At 37.7% G+C, this 17153-nt stretch overlaps 1 protein-coding gene across 14 annotated transcripts in view; it reads left to right on the top strand.

Annotated features, from left to right (window-relative positions):
* LOC112971630 overlaps positions 1-17153 on the top strand; it is a 133913-nt gene that overhangs the window by 74010 nt on the left and 42750 nt on the right. For 5 of the 14 annotated variants that reach the window (XR_003255423.1, XR_003255424.1, XR_003255431.1 and 2 more), the window contains one exon: positions 12749-14474. The exons of the other annotated variants lie outside the window; for them this stretch is intronic. The gene's annotated coding sequence lies outside the window, so the exon portion shown is untranslated. Of the gene's footprint in view, positions 1-12748; positions 14475-17153 lie in introns of those variants that run through there. 14 annotated transcript variants of the gene reach the window in all.

The raw sequence follows: 17153 nt of genomic DNA, 5'->3' as shown, positions 1-17153 counted from the left end.
CCTACCCGTTCATTCTCTGAAGATTTCTGTCACATGCAGTAGCAACACACTTATGCTTTCTATCAGTTTGCTTTGCTTTTGTATGCTTTGTCTTGTGCACAGAAAACCTTCTACTGTTGTAGCCAACCTAGAGCTGTGTACCTATAAAGATACAATAGACTAAGGGAATTAAGAGGTATATTTAAAGCAGAATGAAGTTAGGTAAAAAATGGCAAAGGCTCAATTTTCAGAAATGTTTAATGTCATTTTACCATCTTTATTCAAGTCGTCTTAACAAATGGTCCATTACGGTTGGAAATTCCGTTTACTACTAAGATGTTTTTAACCCATTGAATATAAGCTTTTTTACGTGGTCTTTTTACACATGTTGGAGTCCCCTGGATACAAGTTAGGCATGGCTAGGAGGAAAAAAACACAACTCCACGTTGAATACCATTAGCCTATGCTGCAGTATTTGTAAGTGGGAAGTTCAAGTCCTACAGTGATTTCCAGTCCATGCCATTTCAGCAAAAATGACTTGCAGAACATTACTAGCATTAGTATTCCCTGCAGACCTCTGGCAGCAAGGAATACTAATTGGGCTGTTAGATCACAAGAGCCAATGAGAATGTATACCTATGTGTCTTGTAGCTCTTCAGGTGCTTGGGTACCCTGCTCCTTCCAATAATATCTGACTTTAGAGAAGCACTAGAATTGAATTGGGCTATCAGTGTAATGTTACTATCTGTAAATTTCAGTAGGAATGAAGCATGTTTGTTTGTAATACAGAACATTTTTGGTGCGTTTTGTTAGTAGTGGAAATAGTGCTGCTTTCTAAATACACATTCACCAGATTCCATTAAAGTAGCTCCTGCACTTGCAAGAGAAAAGATAAATTACTATTCACTTTGACTCAATCAAATATAGCAGTGTAAAATTCCTTTCTAAAAAAAATGCAAAAGGAGAATGTTGTAGTTCAAAACATGATACAATTTGGAATGTTGTTTTCTGTCTTTCTTAAAGTTCTTGGCAGATATTGGGGGTATGCAAAAATAAACCTAAAGCACATTTGAATCTTTTTTTCTTCGTGATTACAGAAATGCTGATACATCTTGAATTTATGGAATGAAGAGTATTTCATAAGTGAGCTCCCTAGTGCAAATAACCTAGTTACCCTCAAGTCTCATGCAATTCCTGCAGAAGGTGTGAAAGAACAAGCGATTAGGCTGAGAAGACACAGCCTATTATTACTATTACAAAATATTACCTATTTTGTAATTCCAATGACAGGAAATAGAAGAAAACCAACATCATGATAGCAGGGAATAATAGTTTTCAGAGTATTGAGTGAGCCAATAGATCCCCCAAAGCATTGATTAGATTTCTCCATTTCAGAGCTTAGAAGTGGTTGCTTTCTTCAGTACTGACAAAAGAAGTTGTTCATACTGCATAGGATTTGAACCAGCAGTGAAATCTGTGCAGTTCTCTCCAGTCACACAATATGGAGCATGTGTGTTGCACTAGGGCTACTGGGAACAGATGGTCTATAGTCAGTAAATTGCCACTTGCTTTCGGATATTATTTGCAATGATGAATGATATACTGCCTGTGCAGCAAATGGGACTATAGAGGTCAGCAAAATAAATGGCTAATTAATGTACAATTAGGATGGAATTAAAGCTTTTCTTCAAAGGAGTGAGTTAAATGCTGACGTAAAAGCTGAGTGTCAAGTGATGTATTAGTTTTATCCCACTGCTTCTGGCAGTAAGAGAGAAATGAGGGTGGCACTTGGTGCTGAAGTTGCTTATAAAGAGAAGGTGGCTACTGACACATCTACCTCACTGAAATGTTTGAACAGGTATATGAATGAAAATTGAGCAATAGCAATTCAGACAAAAACTTTCTGAGTCCTGGGAGGCCTTGAAGGGAATCCTTAACCCATTATGACTAAGAGCAGTGTCAGAGGCACTGCATTTCAAGTTTCTCTTGATCTTGATGAGTAAGAAAATAAGAATTTCTAATTCACTCACGATTTCATTCCTCTGTTACATCTACAGTGACTCATCCTGAAAATAAGAGCTTCATGTATGCTGCAGAGCCAGTTGTAAGCTACCTGTGTCTCATACGCTTCCCTTAGTTCCAAATGCCTCCGGTACTGAAATGCTCCTTTGAGTATTTCTAGGGAGAGCAGTAGACAGAAAAATACTGACCTGCAGCAATGACCGTGGATCATATCACCATGATCATCATCATCATAGGATGTGCAACAAACACAGATCTGTCTGCTTCTAGATTTCTGATTCAGGTTTAGTCTAGGCAGTGATAACAAGAATGCTTGATAGCGCATGATGCCTCTGTCCATTTTGGATAGTTAAAGGAAAATTGTGTTATGAATCTTGACTTGCAGGGTAGAGATTCACCAAATTAGAAGCTTGTAAGGGTTTGGGTTTGGAAAACAGTTGTTCTTAGGGTTTATTTTACACTTATTGGGGGCCTAAGTAATGGGAATGGCTTAGTTGCAGTAGCCTAGTTTTATCGTTCCTGGCCTCCTGAATCAGTATGTGAATATTTCAATTGCTAGTACCTCTGCAGAGAAGCAGCCTTTAGATGACACTATCGCTGTGCCAATCTGCTCAGGGCCCACCATCCTTTTGAGGATGTGTTCCCTGCAACACTGAGTTCTCTTAAAACCCCAGCTCTATTAGTGCTAAAACCTCAGCCATCAGTAATGGAGCAGAGGAGTACCGGTCCCTTCATTTTCTGCACATGCTTTGGCCCAGAAAGGAAAACAAGACTACTGCACATCACCTATGCTAGCCTCATTGGCACTACATTCTCTCAGAGTGTTAGGGGCCAAATGAAGTTAGCTGGTGGGAGAGATCCAGCCTGCGGGAACAGGTGGTGAATTTTTGCACTAGATGGTGGAAACTCTTGTAGAAGAGCACAACAACAAAAAGATCCTTGCACAGGGCAGACAGAGCTCAACTTTAAAAGGCTCACTTTGTAACTAGTGAATTGTAAAACACAGTGGAGACAGACTTCTATTTCTGACAATATGATCTTTAGAATCATGGTACTCTAATATGCAGAATATGCTCATGGGAATTTAGAATCATCAACAGTCATCAAAAATGTGGTTTTGTTTGGAGAATTACATGACCTTCAGGAGGCTACACCATTAAAAATTTGCAATGGGATGCAGCTTTCATTGTGACAGACTGGCTGTTCTTACAGTGATCTACATAGACAGAGCAGCCCTGACAGAAGAGAAGATTTTATCATATTTAAGACAACAAAGACAAACTGACTTTCACCAAATACATGATACTAAAATTGTCTCTGTCAGGCTAAAAATGTCTTTGAAATATAGTGAAGGAAAAATGGATTAATGGTCACTTATCAGTCTAGTGAGAAATCTCTCTGAAAATAAATGACAAAAAACGTTGAAAGGATCAAGTGGATCTCATTTTCCCGAAATCAATGGACTCAATGGCATAAAACTGGTAAAATTAAGTAATGTAGAAATAAAAGTGCTGGCTAGAAATAAGTTACCTGAGCATACCGTTGTATAAAGCTGGATGGTCATATTAGCATCCATAAATCAAATCCTAAAATTAATGACTGACAGGTGATGATTAGCTTGGAACTTTTGATATGGACTTCAAACTGTATATACATTTTACAGGGCTCCAGGGTTTCATAAATCCTAATTCACTGGCACAAAGCAGTGACTGATGATCTCAGGCACTCACTGACAGGACAGCTACTGCAGCGTAAATGGGATAAATCCATCCACCCCACATAAAGTCAGATGCATCTGAGATCTATGGAGATGGATGCCTCCATCCCACCCAACTCCAAGCCAACATGCAAGGTTGCTACACGCTTCTGTCCAAGCACAGGAAGAGCAGTTATCCTCTAGTTGCTGCATAAAGCAACAAGGCCAAACGAACTGCATGGGTGCATTCTCCCTCTACACATTCCCCAAATGGTTCTTGAGCTGGTTTTGTGACAGGAAGTGTTATTAACAGCTATGTAAATGACATGTAGCCAGGTGCCTAACTTGCTATGTTTGGTCCCGAGGTCTCCAATAAGAAATGACCAGTATTGGAGATGAAGCCCAGGGGAATAAAATGATGTTTTACACCACATGAAAGAACTGGAATTTCAGACTTACTATTATAAAACTACCAAAATGATACTGGAATTTGTTGGGGAAGAGAAAGTATGGGGGTAATCAGAGTACAGTGTTACTATCCCCCCTTATAGCCAAAGCACTTAAGGCAGAAAAATACAATAGCTTTAAGGGCCAGTAAACTTGTCCAACTAGTGATCTTATTCCAGCTGTTCAGAAGAAAATACAAATCCTGATTCTTAGCCAAACCTTGATTAATAAGAACCAGCTGAATCCTAACAGTGATACTAGCATTTTATCTTTATTCAAGCTCATAATTTTCTTTTTTTAATTCTTTTTCCTTTTTTACCACTGTGCAATGAAATTTAAAGCAAACAAGGTTTTTAGAGATCAAACATGTCTTGTAGTGTAATGCATAAAATGCGTAACTCAAGAAATGATGGAGAAAATAAAAATAAGCTGATATGTCATGATCACATTCCCAAAGAGAGATTCCATCATCTGTAATGTTTCTCTAAATCTCAAATTTGGAAAATAACATTCTTTAAGTACAAGCAACATCTAGAAATTATGGCCGTGATCTTCATGACTTTTAATAATTAATGCCCATGTGTTTCAGGCTTTCATATTCCTTTCATTTTTTGCATGAAAAAGGAATTTTAAATTCTACAAATCTTCCAGTGCTTGTATATTGATTAAAAGCCACAAAGACATTTTAGTGGAGTAGGAATTCTGAAAATACAGAAGGGAAATTGAGGTGTGTCTATGTCTGGCAAGTCAAAATGTAGAAGAGATGCAGCAAAGAAGACTAAAGTTAAGTGAACTCTAAAATAAATTTACAAAATCTGAGGAGCTGGTTGGACTTCATAAAAATCTTCTAACTGCAGCAGTCACAATGATGCATTGGATTTTTTGCATTAAGAATAACTTAAAGACACAGATTTCCAAGATAAAGCTCCCACCTTACAAATTGGAGATGCTCCTCTGTTCATTCAAAGATTTCTGAGGTAGTGAAGAAATATTGTCCATACAAAAACAGAATATTACTTTTCCTGTGTAGCATCTTCCATCCAAAGATGTTAAGTCATTTTAAGTGCACTTTGTCAAGTGGGCCTCGCCACAGCCTTATGATCTATCAGTAGAAATTACTTTTGTAGCAAGTAAAGAATCAAAAGAATAATGTAAGATTCTTGCCGAGCAGTTTCCTTCTCTAACAACAAGCTGTATTCACTTTCTCACCCAACCTTTTTTTTTTTTTTTAACTTCTAGGTTATTCTTACCTATTTCTAAATGAGGCCTTTTACCTTCATGACACCTATGGAGGCTTCTTTCTTTTAGTGAATGAGTTCCTGCTCTAATGATTATGTTACAGCTCTGAAAAATTACCTGACAATAGGGAAACGGTGTCAAGAAAACTCAAATGAAGCTTCAGAAATTGACTTCCTTATTCTCATTGAGGATGAAATGGGTAATGACCTCAAACCAGTCACGTTCATTGTATGCCTACCTTATTTTTAACTGCATTTAACTCACTTTGTTAAAAATGTGCATATGCTATAGGAATAATATTTTTAATTAACTTTAAAAGTTAATATTTTTCTTTAAATCAACAAGCCCCAACTTCAGTTGGATCTATAACAACCTAAATGATTGGGATTGACTTCTGTATTTTTTTACATAACCTGTAAATTTGAGAAGTATATTGATTCTAGATGGCTACTGGATGTAAGCAATGGAGAGCAGTGAGCTGTGTGCTGCTATACATGAGGTGACATGCAGGGATTTGGGCAGACATTTGTGTATCTTCTCATTGCAAAGCCTGAGCTTGTTCTGCAGATTGTAAAAATACAGGGACACTCAAAAACACTTCTTCTCCACCCACCTTTCCCATTTAATATAAGTTCAAAACAATTCCTCAGAATACTCTTAAGTATTTAAGCCACTGCAGGGCTGTTCTGTGCCACAGTTGTGCTAATTTGATATGGTTGGCAGGGCAGTACACACTCTTGGACCAAGGAATATACTCCTACTGGTAAAATTTCATATTCTCTGGAACTCAGTCCTTCCTCTGCTCATGCCTATATCTTGACATACATACTCTTTTTTTGTTTCCTCTCTGGCTCCAAGCACTCTGTCTCCTCCACATGCATTCTGACCATGTCCTTTCCTCTTGCGAGTTTCCCTACCTTCTTTGACACACTGTGACCTCATGGAGAATCCCTGCCCTACCTGCTCTTCACCACAGTGCTTGCTGGACATCTTGTTATCTTATGCCTCTCAGCTTTGGTCTTTTATGGAAGGTATTTACTCATTACCATGTTAACCTATTGCACAGTGACATGTGCAGTTGCTATGCTAGACAACTGTTGACAACCACAAAGAGAAGTAGTAACAAAACATGATAGGTTTTTTATGTTAGCAAAAATATATATATTCAGAAAAATTTATGATGTAAACTATTTTCCCTTATACTGAATAAGGACAGTGACTTGATTCAGGTTACTTCATTCCTATGCTCAAAGGAATCTCAGCTCTGCTTCAGTTGAGACCCTGACACTAAATCCTGTGAGGCCAGAGAAGTACAGCCCAAACTTCTGCACTGCATAACCCCCCAGCACTCTGAGTATGTCAGGCAGCTGCTGCACAAAATATCCAGCTAATGCTCCCAGAGAAGAAAGATGGTTTGAATGGAGTCCGTATTTTAGCTGCATCTTGTGAGCTCCTGGGCGCAGACCCAGTGAGCAGTGGGTGAGTAGGAGTTTTCTCTCTCTGTATTATGTCAGCGTTTGAGGAGAGGCAGCTGCTGTAAATGTTTCAAGACGGGAGGCTTTTCTTCCCCACCCAGACATTTAAGGGAAATGTGAAAAGGGGCTTCTCTGGATGTGGAACCAGCAGCTTTTTGGGTCCTGAGCCCCTTTTGACCACCCTGCAATATCCTCAGCTTGCACAAAGCATGAATAATGATCAATGTAATATGCAGAGAAGGGAATGATGATATAGAGTGCAAGATGTCCTTCCTTGTTGGCACTCTGCTGCTGTCCTTGAAATGCCTGTGACTTTGAATTATTTCACTGGTGGTTTTGAGGAGTTTGTCTCTTCAGTTGCCCCGTCATACAGTAATTCTGTACAGGAGGACAACTAAACAGAAAAGTGTTTATAAAGATCCTTTTTCCTGCTGTTGACAGCCTCATATAAGAGAGTCTCTTACGGAAAGAACAAAGTACAAAGGAGTTTCAGTTTAAAAGAAGTTCAGGCCTCAGCAACCTCTGCTTAAGAACAGGAAACAGGGAGTTGGACTAACCTATCAGCCTCCGCAATTTTTATAAATCTGTACTTGGTAACACACTTGTGCTTAGAACATTTCTGGCGTTTTTATGTGTTCATTTTCTATTTTCTGTCATCATCTGGTTGCTGAATGCGTTTTTTGCTGCAGTCAAAAAGTATACTGGGGAAGATATTCCTCTTTCCATTTAATTGTGCACTACTACATTTCAGCCACTTTTCCACAGTTCTGTCTGGCCTTATTCTAAGTCTGAATAAATGTGAATGCCTAAATTATAAAGCAGTGCTAATCATTGATCTTGTTGCAGAGCTTTACACTGTTCAGACTTCAACTACCCGTGTAGTTCATTGACTTTCCTGCTAGGCAGAGACTGAAATGCAGTAATTCTAATAAAAACAGGCCAAGATTAGAAGTTTGCTGTTACTGCGCTTACCGATGTATTATTTTCCTCAAGGTCTTTTATTGTATTAGGTATGAAACTCTTTCCATAGTGAGTACAATCAGTAAATTGACTGTGAGAACTCTTGAAACTGGGATGACCAAACTGCTGCAATAAATTTTCTCATCTTACATTCATCAAAACAATCTTGCAGAAGCTGATTAAACAAATACTTCTTCTAGTCCTGTATCACCTACCTTATAGAAGGTATGGAGGAAGGAGCCATAAAGGGAAGAGGCACTTTTGAAAATCCTGGAATAGTAACTTGCTATAAGAATGAGAAGCAACAGAAATAATAACTTGGAAATAATATTTGAAAGCTATAGCTGATAAATGCAGCAAAGCTTGAAGTTCAGCTCATGCTCTTTCCAGTTTAATATGAGAAAAATTCTGTGGAGAAATGCACATAGGCTCCAGGCAAGTTGAGATGTGAGGTAGCTTTGGCTGCTTAAACTACTGAGAAAAATGACAATTCCAAAACCTGTGAGCTCATCAGCTTGAGGCAGCATTGCAGCTAGCTACAGTATGCGAATGCTGTTGATACCACTACTACAAAATGGAACCTGTTATTCTAATTGGTATGGATAATGAGTTATCTTCAAAGATAACACAATACTTTGTAAAAAGTATATTCTGTAGCCTGCATGGAAGACTGCTATCTTTGTGCAAACTTTGACATTAAAAAATGGTAACTTGAATTCACAGATGTGCTGATAATACCTGATTACTCTGCTGAAAGGAGACCTGGAATCTCTTCCCAGAATGACTGCATTTTAATCAGAAGAATGTGAGCAAAGTCTTAATCTTATTAATAAGGATAGGCAGGGATAAGCCAGAAACAAAATCCACAGCAACACAGCTTAAACATAAAACAACAGCTTGGAGGTTAGTAATAGTAATGCTAGTTTACAGCAGCGAAAGAGCTCCATGTCCCTCCTTTTCATACAAGATGAAGCTTGACAGTGAACAGTGAACAAGTTGGAAGAACTGTCTCTTCTCCTGCCTTGTAACACTGAGCTAAATCACACCAAGTTTTATGGAAATACATAGTTGAAATGTAGAAAAAAGTTATTATTTTTCATCCAGTATTTTAAATTTAAGAACCAAATCCACAAATCTTTTTTTTTCATTTACTTTTAACACTTCTAAATTCCTGTGACATTCAGGGATCAATAAGAATCTCATCCACAGCTGATTCCCACAGATGTTAATCCATCCCTTGGCTTTGCAGTCTGCTTGAAGTAGTACTTGTTTCTTCATGTCAGGCCTCTGGCAATGCTTAGTAGAGTTAGGATTACAGTTTCCAGTGAATCCCATTTTTACTATCATTAACTTTCTAAACTTTCCCCATAGTTGCCAACCTTTCTGTGCTTTGACACTTACTTAGTGGGAGGCCAGGGGCTTGATAGGTTTCTGTCTAGAATCATTGTGTCTTTAACTGAACTTCGTTTAACTTCATCATTAAATCCATTTATGTCGTAGGCATTTCATGACAATGATCACATACTGGGTCAATACATAGGTGCATATCTGCTGCGATTTACCTATTAAAGAAAAAAAATTGCTCCTATGTTTACTTAAGAATAGAGTTCTACAACTAGACTTTTTTTTCTTCAGTTAACTTGATTCATAAATTCAGCAAATTTTTGGATTGAAAATTAGAGATATGGCTCACCTGCAGATTCTGTGCTATTTTCTAGCTGAGGAAGTGACTAGAATTTATTTAGCTAAATACAAGTGCTCTTGATAGCAGTTGATACACTTATTTATTATTTACTAAGAATTAACTATGGATTTACAGCTGATTCCAAACTAGGGACAACTCTTGATCAGAAAACAACAGGAAAGGAGACATTTCTCCCACAAATGACAGCGACTGTTGCCAACAGAAGACACGGTGCAGTATTGCTATTTGTATCCATCAGTCTTGTAGCTGTAAAACAGATCATAGGTTACAGTTTGCTTTCCTTCTTTCAGAAGGTGAGTCGGGGTGACTAAAATTGTGTGAGTTATAGCATGAGCTTGACTGTGATCACATAGCAGTTGGAGAAGCCAAATATTTTCTTCTTATGAGAAAAAGGAAAGCTGATTAATCAGCTGAGTCATCCTGCTCTACTTCGGTTGGTATGAATGGCATTCCCTATGGATCAGCCTACACAGAAGGAAATGCCACACTGTAATCAAGACTGAGTGACTGTGTTCAATCATGTTTCAAAATCTCACCCACTAGGGATATTCTCAGTCATGTGCTTAAATGCTTCCAGAAAACTCGTATTGCTCTTTACAGTAACTTGAAGATTTTCACTATGGCTCTGTCAAAGGAGAAGAACTTTATTGTGATTTTGCAGGTTTACACTCTAATGTACAGATTAACAGCACCTGCCCTCTTTCCCATTCTCCTTTCTGAACAATGCTGCCTTGTTTCTGGGACAGCACTAATTTGCAGAGTCTCTAGAAATTAGACTGTCAAAATGCAGCAGGTTTTTACAAGCTTTTAGAAGTGGACTAATACCAACCTACCCAGCCTCCTGCAGATATTACTACCAGCAGCAGAAGTCCCACCTCAAAGGGAAATGGGATATTTTGGAAGTCAGTAGCTTTTTCAGTTGTTATTTTTCAGAGGAATTAATCCCAAAAGGATATTCCAAAAGGCTTATGTTTCTTACATCTAGCAAAAAGTGTTTAAAATATTTCTTCCATAGGAACTGAATATAAGTTATGTCAATTTTTTACAAAAGTTTGTCCAATTGAAAATAACAGTGGTTGCCTAAATACTTGTCTTGTTTCTGATGTGTCCCTGGTTGTGTGCAATGATGAGAACATTATCATCGGCACATCTGTAAATGAATCATCTTTTTTTCCTGCACCCACATGGTTGCACAATTTTACTGACTACTTGCTTTGATGTAGAATATTTGGTATTTGTTATTTGAAGCTATTTCATCACATTTGTAATACTGGAAATTCCAAGCACACTTATCGCCTTAATACTATGTCACAGTTAACATATTCATAATCATCAAAATATGACACAGTATTCGTCTTTAATTACCCACCCCATAATGATAAAAGTTACAACATAGATGTCTGGCTTCAAATCATGCATTTGGAGTTAAACTATTTGCTCATGTGAGTGTAGTGTACAGCATAGCACAGACAAAATAAGCAATTACTTTTCTTATTCAGTTTTTCAATTCTGCTTTTCCATGTTGGGTAACATAAATCAAAAAATCAGTTCTTTATCCACCTTTATGCTTAAACGTGCTAAGAAAGTATTTGGATTTCATAGAGAATGTAAGCAGATTTGCTCCAAAGCTTATATACTACACCTACAACTATCGGGCTGGGTCGGCTGGGTACCTGCTGGTGAAACATATGAGCTATCTGATACGATGTGAGATATCTGATGCGATTTTGGTCTATGTTGTTAAGCGATTAGTCACAACAGAGGAAGCATAATAAAAAGCGTAATCCTTTCCCCACTTCATTATGACTGTATTTCCAATTAGCCCAGATTACTCAAGACAGAATGAGAACTGCCTGGTAAAAACATTGAACAGAACATCTAATAATATTCTCCCATACTGAAAGATATAAATTGCATCCTTTATGAAATGGATGTATTTGCACAGCAGGTGAAGTGCCAAGCAAACGAATTCACAAATTCTTTGGCACTCTTCTGCAGGCAGGACAGTGTATGAAGACACTACTAAATGACAGCCAGAGCCGCTACTAAATGACAGCCAGAGCCAGAAACCTGGTATCTGGATTCTACAAATTCTCTAGCTCCACAAAAAGCATTAAGAAAAGTCTGATAAGAAGTCTGTATTTCCATGTTTTGTACACCAATATTAATTAGTTTAAATAACCTGTTGTATCTGAAGTTTCCTGCTATTATATCACTCAGTACTGTATGTAAATCCTCCGAGCCATATATTTCCTCTGGATATTTGATGTGCATCTCATTGTATTACTGCAGTATTATTGGTTAATGCTTTATTTTGTTGACTCAACAGTCAGGAACAGTCATATTAGTTACAAAAAATAATTCTTTTCTGAAACAAGAGGGAGGTAGTTTGCATGAGCATGTAGGGGAAAGAGACAAACAAAAGATGACATTTGTAGTCGAATGTGATCTATAGTATGAAAATCCTAAATTCTGCTGAAAGGCAGGGCTCCAAGTTGTGCTCACAATCATGGCACTAAGAATAGATTTTTCTTTGGCGGGTGCCCATTTCTACTAAAATTTTCACCAGATTATGAACACCATAAGATTTTACGTTGGCCAAAACAAGAGAAATTAGCTAGAGGGAAATTGTTTAAGGTACCTGTAATAGGTTTTTGACTTAGAAATCTTCCTTTTAGGGAGGCCTATTGTGTTTGTATGTAGTGTAATTATATTTCCACATTTCAGTGTTTTCTCTTCAATGGATACTAGGGTTGCATGCAGTTAATCAAACTGTGCACCTTATAAGGCCATTTTCTGCTGGCTTAAAATCAAAACCAGAAAGAGTTAAAATAATACAAGAATTTCAGAGAATCTAATTTCCATGCACACAATGTCAGAGTTTAAATACATCTCACTTGGAAACTAGCTTTTGCAAATTTGTTTTATTGCAAGGGTAGAGAAATGAACTTTAAATCTAGCCAAGAATATTACATCAGTTTTCCTGCAGAATGTGTTCTTTTCCTAGAAGGCATTTCCTTTCACTTTCAAATGATGGTAAAATCATAGGCCATAGAGCTAGAGACTGAATTCAGATGTCTTGTGAATTCTTTTTAAAATTTGAAATATTGAGCAAAGGTAAGAAATTCTGTAGTTCATTAAATATGTTCATAATTTCTTTGCTTTAAAAAAAAAGAAGGAGGAAGGAAATGGCAGGCGTACCTGTATGGCCTAAATATTTTTCAGGTCTTTGATGACCTTCTACTGGATACCAGAGACTCTGACCACTGCTTGCAAATCCACAGGGAACAAGGTGTCATTATTTCTGCTGTTTACTGTACTGCTTGTCTTAGTACCATAAAGGGACTGAAGTAAAAGTAGAAATACAAGAGGAGCAGAGAAGGGCAGACCCTGGACTATTTAGCATGGTCTCCATTACCTGCAATAACTAACAATGTTTGCAATTAATGCAAAGATGAAAAATGTGACAAACAATGAAAAGGAACAAACTCTGACAGAACATTATGGATCCCATGGTAAACTGAGTATAAGCAAACAACGTGTGTTATGAAACAGCCTGTATGTGGTGGGAATATAAAGAAACGTCGTATGAACAAAGAATACCAGCCTTATTTACAGGACTGGAGTCTTTATTATGCAAAGATGTGAGTATAAAAAGACCTTGAATTAACGTTGGATAATACATTGAAAAATAATTTCTGGTCCCATGCTGTACCAGCAGTAGAAAGAGTTAAATCAGGATAAGGAGGCAATTTTATCGCTATATTTCTCTCTTGTGCTTTTTCCTTCCAGGTAAGAAGTGTAATGAGTAAGCTCGTTTTTTCTGAGGAAAATAAATAAATGAATAAAACTACTAACACCGTGATCAGTGGGAGGAATAGTCAGCTTGCTCTCCATTAAGGACAAGCCCTTTAGGATACTATCAGTACATAAGAATGACCACACCAAACCAGATCAAAAATCCCTCTTGTCCATTTTGTCTCTGACAGGGAAACAGAAGTTGCTTAAGGAAGTGTGTAAGAACAAGATAAACATATAGTGGTACTTTTCTCAACACCCTCATATCCTTCAGCAGTGTTTGGATGAGCGACTTCCTGTGCCAGAGGGGTTTTCCACGTATTTTAAACCTTCAGTATATTTCTCTTCCATTAATTGGTCTAGCTATTCCTTGAATCCATTTACATTTTTAGCCGCAAAATATCCTTTGATATGGAGTTCTGTAGCTTAACTATACAGTGTGTGAACACCTGCTTTGTCTCACTCAACCTGTCATCAGGTGGTTCTCTTTGACGCACCTAGCTTTGGTACTGGAAGAGGCACCAAGCAACTGAGCCTTCTCCATGCTGCCCTTGATTTCAAGCCCCTTTGGATTTTTTATTCTTGTGCTTAAGTGCAGAATTATGGTAGTGGGGATAGCTGAACAGTTGGGCCTAGTCCCCAACGCAGAAGTAAACAAGTGAGTAAAGAATCTGGCCTGTGAAAGGATAACTGATTATATTTGGAAGCACTTAACCCAGACTTCTTGTCAAAGGTAAATATGATAAAAAAATCAAGAGCAAATACCATTGTAATTATAGCTGATGACTGTGAACTGCAGCCAGATGGAAAGGAAAAGGAATCCACAGCACTAAAAACTGACTGAAGAGAGAAAGAGTGGGAGGCTTCTTATATGGAAAACTTTGTAGGTGTCGAAACAGTAATAAATGCAGGCCATTATCACACGAATGTCATACTTCATCAGTGAAGCCACTTCAAGTCTTAGGAGACTGAATGTCAGAATTTTGTCCATAATGCTGTTCCTTCGTTCTGAGTCCCTTAAAGATCTGGCTGTATGACCGTATGCTGCTCATCCCCAGCATCTTGCATTGATCATGTCTATCCAAGAAAATAATATTGCAGAATGTTTGCTCCTTGTATGTTTAATGGAGAATAATAAACCATCCAAAATCCCTGAGAAGACTGCTTCTCTCATAGTCTAAAAAGACAGAGAGGAAGGAAAATATCAATTCCCATTGTAAAGAAGTGGTACTCTTGTCCTTGTCTGAGATTTCCTGGACAAAAATTATGTACGTATGGGCATTCTAGATCCATCCTGAAATTTGGAAATACCACCAGAAAAAGTTCCCAGACAAAATAAATTGATAAAACAAGAACATATCTGAAGAAACTTGGACATGCGGTAGCTCGCCAATCTCAGAGAGATGAAGGGATCTTTCAGAGTTCAAAAGGACATCCATGATACAGCCTTTAATTTTAACACTTCTTAAAGGTAATCATGACAAGGTTCTGTGATCTCAGTGTTCTAATCTTAATGAGCCTGTATTTGCATGGATTAAATATCTAACACGCATTGGCCTCGTAAGCCTCAGGCTCAGTCCTTTTCTAGATGTGTGAAGATGAGGTAAGTGTAACATACCATACACAAAGGAAAAAACACCATGGGAAACTTAATATACAATATACTCTCTACATTATTAATTTTGGATGCTGAATTTCCTGTTCTCTCGCTGGTACTTGGGGAGCATATATCCTTTGACTACAAAAGACTCCGATAAGAGATTTTCTTAATTCAGACAGAATGCTATAACTTTTGGAAGGCAAGTGTTACCACTGTCACTGGGCAAGGTAGAAGTTTTGCATCTGAATAGGGAATACCTGCTTTGTTCAGGTGGGGCATGTGTGCAGCATCATTCTCCAGCAAAGCTCCTGGTAAAAATGAAAGTGAAAACAGCCTATATTTGGGTTACTGAAGTTATAACCGAGCAAAACCTTTTATGGAAGCTTGATATATCAGTACAAAGCAGACAAAAAAGGGTTGCTTGGGAATCCATTGCCTTTCTAGAGGATCCAAAATTCACTCAAATTTAATGAAATGTAGCTATACAAAATACAAGCAATAATCCCTATATCCATGTGCTCATTTAGTTCAAAATAATTCTTTTCTAATATAATTCAGAACACTTAAATCTCCCTAGGTTTCAGGCATGTGTATTTGTCTCATTGCTACTGAGTACTTCACATTCACAGTGTACTTGATTCCTTGAGTAGAGATACCTATATTAAAGAGCAATAAAATGAAAATTTGAATGAAGTATGAAGCTGTACTGAATGTGAATTAGAAAGCATTCTTTGTTTGTAACTTTTTAAAACCTTAGGAGCAAGTAGACATAAAAGTAAAGACAAAAGTTCTTTCACTATGGATTTTCAGAAATGCATATGGAAGCTGATGTGCCATGGAATGTAAGCTAGCATACTTCTCTTAGCAGGTGCCCCATAGAATACATTATTTGTGGGTATCTCCATTTTGAAATGCCCAATTTTCAGTTCCTGGGACCTAATTTCCCAACCTGTTGAGCTCCCAGACTTCATATGGAATTTCAGGAGCTTCAGAACCTGTTAAGCAAGTTCTAAATATGACACAAATATGGTGCAACTGGAAATTAGTAGCTGCTTTTGAAAAAGTGGCCCTTTCTTTCCTATATCATCCTGCCCTGAAGCAAATTGTTCTGTGAAGTCACCAAGCTCTGAGCAGCAGCTGCCTGCAGACTATGCAGCATAGCAGTCAGTTAGTTGCATTTAGAAAGGTTGCTCCACACATCTAAGTAAGATGGAAAATTTGCAAATGTCCAGGCATTTCTATTCTAGGTGCCTTTGCCCATTATTAATGAGGGAAAATGACACTGTTGAGACTGCTGTGTTAGAAGTGTTAGTTTTCAGTCTGAAATATGAAAGCAACAGAGAACTAAGGATATGGACAGCTGAGGTGATCAAATACATCCATGCTTTCACAGCTTGACACATTACTTCTTGCCTGCCATCCCACTGCAGCTGACATGCGCTGCTGACCTTTCCTAAAGGTCACAACATAATCATTTTCATGGTCAGTGGAAGTACTACAGTAGGGCTGAACTGATAGTTACCTTTTTCAGAATTGAGAGTTGTTCTTGGAATATGTTAAACACTGAATAGTTCAACTGAATTATTCCTATGGCTGTGGTAATGCATGTGCCTAAATGCTGTGCTGGTCTGGGGCTGGTATACAAAGCATCTCAAAAGGATCCTGAAGTAATGGGCAGGAAATGATGCATTTCACAAAATGCAGACTGTGTCTTTCACCATAGGGCAAATCTCTTTGTGAACAAGCAAAATTTCTTTTTCATACCTGAGTCACCCAGCACATAATGGCTTCCAAAAATAAAAGATACATTTCAAAATAGAAAAAACACATATTCAGTGAGCCAAAGCTGTTTAACCATATCATAAACAAAGTAATATATAGCAATGAGATGCTTGGCAAATTTCCATCACAAATATTTCTGAAGAACTCTCTCTTTTAATATCTTGGATCCCATGTGGCTCTATAAAGAACAAAATAAAATCAAAGTAAGTCAGTGAACCAGACCACAAAAAAATCTGGGTCACCTTTATTCCCATACAATGCGGAGGGAAAAATATGAAATGATTAAGAATAGGAAAAAATCAAAATAGTAATTCTTAGACTAGGAAAACCACACCTAATAAACAGAAAGTTGTCAAAAGAAATAATCTGCTTCTCAACAGTATTTGTACTGGGCTAATTTATTCATTTTTCTGGACTGTCATAAACAGGCTAATCTGTTAGTTTTTTGAG

This window comes from Apteryx rowi, unplaced genomic scaffold, assembly GCF_003343035.1.
Source record: "Apteryx rowi isolate R43461 unplaced genomic scaffold, aptRow1 scaffold_45, whole genome shotgun sequence".
Lineage (NCBI taxonomy): Eukaryota > Metazoa > Chordata > Aves > Apterygiformes > Apterygidae > Apteryx > Apteryx rowi.
The sequence above is the reverse complement of the archived record's forward strand: the minus strand, read 5'-3'. Positions and strand labels throughout refer to the sequence as shown.